A 5,399-nucleotide genomic window follows, 5' to 3' on the forward strand; every position below is an offset into this window, starting at 1 on the left:
GGGCACGAAAACCTCGAGTGGATTATTTGACGGGGAGTAATGGCGTTTGTAAATAGAACGTGTTCAAAATACAAACCGACAAGCACCAATAATGTCTCTCGGATTCGAGACAATACCTTTCCAATTTCTATTAGAAGAGTATATATTGATTTTTGTTTATCAAATTTTACCACGAAATTTCATTGTTAATCCTCGTGAAAAACTCAGGTCCTCCTCCTTGTTTTTTTTTAGCCATCAAAGTTCCCCGTTTACTCTATTTTCTTCCTCTCTCAACTACCAGCATTTCCATTTCCTACGGGCGCGGCTGATACGCTCTTTTACAAGTATATATATATATATATATATATATATATATATATATATATATATATAACACATTATTTTCCTTTTAGACGTCAACATAATAACAGGATGAAACAAATGGACAAAATCATAATTAATCTGTCGAGCGAATTATCAACATAACTCATAAATATCTCTGAATTTCCAAAATAACATTCAAATCTCACACACCTTTGGATCATGTAAAATTCTTTTACAAAGGTAAAATTCTATAGTTTTTTTCTAAACCTAATCACCTTTTTCCTGATCAAGCCTTCCAATTTTTTAATTTAACAATCAACTCCTTAAACTTGTATAAGCTCCTAGTCAAGTCCAACAAGGACTAGGCTAACGCAATCTTCAGACCATCTCAAGAGCATGATGCAGAGAGATCTTGCCCTTGCGGACAAATCACGCTGTGAGCCCTGTTTGGGGACGATCTTTCGGAGACCGTCCTCAATTGCTTGCGCTTAGAAACAAGTTCTTTTGGTTTCTAAGTTTTCTTTCTTTGGATTACCGTCCGGCCCCAGTTGCTCGATTCCATGAATCTCCGTTACAGAACCGTATATGAAGCTTCCTGAGTCAAGGCATATGCCCATAAATCGAAAATAAGATCGGAACCGGCGCCGATCTCACTTCACTGAAGCACACGGTATGGTGTTGGGCCATGATTCATCATCACCATGCAAAGAGGAAAATAAAATACAGGCCCGACCACTGGTGGGCTTCAAGCCATTCTACATTCAAGCTGATAGATTCCCTCGAAGCAGGGCTAGTACTAGTAGTGATTCGCGATAAACTTTCAATAGTTACGATGTTGATGTGCTAATCTTTTGGAATTGCTTCACTCCTTGACCTAGACTAGGAATAAATGAGTCGCAACAAACTTCCGGTAGTTACGAAGTTAATGTGCCAACCTTTTGGAATTGCTTCACTCCTTGACCTAGACTTGAAATAAATGAGTCGCGATAAACTTTCAGTAGTTACGATGTTGATGTGCTAACCTTTTGGAATTGCTTCGCTCCTTGACCTAGACTTAAAATAGATGAGTGGCGACAAACTAAAGCAGGTACGAAGCTGATACGAAATAAAGATAGCAATAGAGCAAACGTTGTCAGATCTACTAAACCCACTTCTTGTGTGAAAAGGTGACTATCCCAATCATCTTTCTTTTTGAGTTTTTTTGCTTCACTTCTTGTGAGACCCCACCCTCCTGACAAAAGCAATAAGATCGGGGCTCAAATAATACAGACTTTGAAAAGATGGTTACGGACAAAGGCAGACTCGAACTTAAGGCACGTAACAGCTCAACTGAGCATTTGGCCCCAGACAAACAGCATTAATAATTCACAACTGTTTCTCCGGTTCATTAAAGTAGTGGCCTCGTGATCTTCGACAGCAGGTTCCTTCAATGACTGCCGGGTGATCTATGGTCCGGGTCTTCACGAGGTCTAGCTACCGTGTGTACCGCACTTAGGTTTGCCATAATTCCATGAGTTTTGAGAAAAAGTCTTCTGTCTTTAAAAACGTGTTGCACGCGTAGGAATAATGTCATGAGATCTCATCCTGATAAGCACTCGGTCACAAGAATTTGGGAACGATGTCATTTCTTTTCATACAAGGATCCTTTGAATCTCTCCATGTATTCCAGGGATTTCTGTTAAACTGCATGTATAATTCGGTAATAAAAGAAACACCATTAGTTTGACTTGCTAGTCCTGTAGTAGTGTAGAGTTTGCAGTGCAGCCTTCTTTTTCTTATTCACCAAAATTTGCGCCTTCTTTCTGGAAGGTTTTGATGACGTCATGTGCCACACGTCACCAAAATCATGCATAAGTATATTGGACTTAATTCCAATGGACCATGCTAATAAAATAATAATTATTTTTTCTAGTAGAAAACTACATGCAGCACTTAAGGAATGGAACTTAGTGTGTTTTAAATGCGTGATGCATGGAAGCACAATAATATCTAACGGCCTTTCTCATGACCACAAGTCATTTTACTCAGGATGTAAAAATGTTTTGAATTTGAACGTTTTGGTTGTGTACATATTAGAATCAATAATTTTGTTTGCGTTTCCCTCTACAGTTCTTATTTTAAGTTTGAGTTGAGATTATACAAAAGCAAACGCCACCACCTAATTGATGCCATAAAATTGACATCTTAGCTTCTATCGGTAAGTTAAACGTGACTCGTAGAATAAACAAACGAGGGGTTCGATTTCATATCATATTCGGATACGAGTAATTCCGGCTTATAAAATGTCAAATGCGGGGATAAGTCGGACTATATCGGGTTGCAATACTGCGATCAAAAGTTGGTACGATGTTGATATGAAATAAATATAGCACATGATAGCATCTACTCTAGAGGGTACCATATGACATATTGATTTTAAACGCCATTTGCCTATTTGAAAGAGATGTACATGTGAGTCACGTTGATACAGAACACAAAAACTTCTCTTGTTTTTTTGCAGAAGTCTTGTAACTAACCTCATTTCTTTATTTAATTTTTGGAATTTTATTGATGAGTGTCAGAGGACACTTATTAAGAAACCAAAGAAACTTTATTGGTTTTATTTGATGCAATGACTATTTTGCCTTATTTGTAATCATTGCTTAAACATATATTTATCAAGAATCCTCAACAAGTACTTCTAGAGGACTCATTACTCACTAGTACGACGTTTATTTATTACTAGTAATAGAGCAAACGTTTTCTGACCAAAAAAAAAAAAAAATAGAGCAAACGTTTTGCGTGTGAAAATGAATATAATTTTTTTTGATCGAAAAAATGAATATAATTAGATATGTTGAAGATATATATGTTGAGAATATATGGTTGTAGAGTTGGTCCATTTAGAAGCATGTACGCAAATTTTTGTGAAAGCAAGAAGAATTTTACTCCCCAAAGATAACAAATGTTTAGATCTAAATTCAAGAATTATGATGTGCTAGAGATTTAATTTACTGGTTATAATTATACCCCCTATTTACTATTGTACTATTATGATTTACTTTGTATAATATGTGGGCTTTCCTTCAAAAATAAGAATTAATAGTAGAGGTTTAAATATTTTTTTTGGGGTTTGTATAATCATATAGTTATATTTAAGAGCACAAGCATATGCGTGTTCAAAGAAAGTTTTGAATGTGTGTGGGCGGAAAGAAAAATTATCTAAAGATATGAATCGGTTCGGAAAAGATAATATTCTTTTCAAGCATGAAGTTGAATGTATTTTATTATTGGCAAGGGCAAAACGTTTCTATAAATTTATCGAGTGAATAAATTATTAACAAAAAAGTAATACTTTATAAACTTTTTTTGAACTTCAATGCTTATTAATAAGACTCACTTATACAAAGTTGAACATGCCTTGTAGAGGCAACGAGCGAGGGGTCGGAGCCATTTTCGATCGACTGGAATTCAATTTCAGATCATATTCAAATATGAGTTATTTCGGCTTATGGAATGGGAAATGTGGGGATAAGTAAGACTAGATCGGGTTGTAATACCGTGATCCAAAGGCAAACTAATTGGATCCTGGTTTTTACTCCTTGGTTGGAACTTGAACACAATGTTATCAAATTCATCGATTTTTCGAGAGAAAATCAGGTTGTGCGATTGCAAAAGTGATTGAAATGCAGAAAACTTAAAATGTTGAGGAATCGAAAATGCTTGCGAGATTAAAGTATGAGAAATCGAAATTCTGATTGGAATCAAAATAAATGTGAAACTTATGTGTTTACAGACGTTCAACCTCTAACTTTGAAACTAAAGCGAAGTCTACATTGGGAATTAATTCTCTTTCTTCAAAGTACAACAAACATCAAGTAGAATACTACAGAAGTTGGAAGAAATCCATATTAGAATTTCTCATGAATGAAACACGTGTGAGCCAATACTGCAGTCCTTTGTAGTAATATGCTTCTTTCCATTAGCAGAAAGCCATTCAAGATAAATCAAGCAACAAGTAATAAATAATGAAATTTTATTTTCTATTAATTTTCATGAACCCAAGTTATTTAGAGGCATTTATTACATTTTGACCATTTGAGTTTTTAGCTTTAAATATGCTTCATTACTTTTGTTAGAAATACTTATGATATTCAAGATATTTAGGTTATTTTGGATATTTTTCTGATTGATTTGTAATATTCAGTTATCGTAGATAATCAACTTGTAAAGCCTATATAAATAGGTTCATGTACTCTTTATTATCACATCTCGAAAGATACAGAAATTCTGTAATTCATTTTTCTGCATTATTCTTAACTTAGTATCACAAAGTTAATCAACACGGCAGCCGCACAGGCTGCCATAATGCCTTAAAATTCATGACATCGAAAGCTGCCTCACGCGCCCCCACATGCTGCCGTCTCGAACTCACCGGAACTCGACCCATGTAAGTGCTTTTCCGATGCCTTACCCTAGTTATTGTCAACATAGAACACCACCGCTGGGTTCCCTATCTACGAAGGAGTGGCACGGGATCAGACTCCGACCTCACGTGTTGACGTCACGCTTACGCACTGCTTGCGTAATCTGCCAAGTTACCCGCTACGTCATGGCCACACAGAGCCACATCACTCGCCACACAGTGCCACGTCACTATTAATCGTTGACCGTTGACCATCCACCAGTAGTTGACCGATCGGTTCTCTAGGTATTTTAACATGCTGATTCCATTTTTGGCGTCATTTTTTTTTTTCCATATTTGCACTCCAAGTACTAGTTTCTTGGTTTTTATTATATAAATTAGTGTATTCAATGGATAAAATGGAAGTGCCAATACCCTCAAATCGTTTGTAATCGATCAAATTATATTTTATGGGTTCAAGAAAAGTCAAGTTTTCTAAGAGGATGCAGACTTTGGCGTTATGTCACTGGTGAAATTTGTGCGCCTACGAGGATTGCTGAAGAAACTAGAGAAAAACGTAGTGAGCATTTGGAGGAGTGGGACAACAAGAACCAATACTTCGATTCCTTCTATCAAAGCTTTTAGGAAATCTCGCATCGCATTCATCGGAGACATGTTAGTTTATTAATGATTATTTTGTCCTCTATGCATG

Source organism: Syzygium oleosum, unplaced genomic scaffold, assembly GCF_021117445.2.
Source record: "Syzygium oleosum isolate NSW1041296 unplaced genomic scaffold, Sole_v2.1 Sole_v2.18, whole genome shotgun sequence".
Classification (NCBI taxonomy): domain Eukaryota; kingdom Viridiplantae; phylum Streptophyta; class Magnoliopsida; order Myrtales; family Myrtaceae; genus Syzygium; species Syzygium oleosum.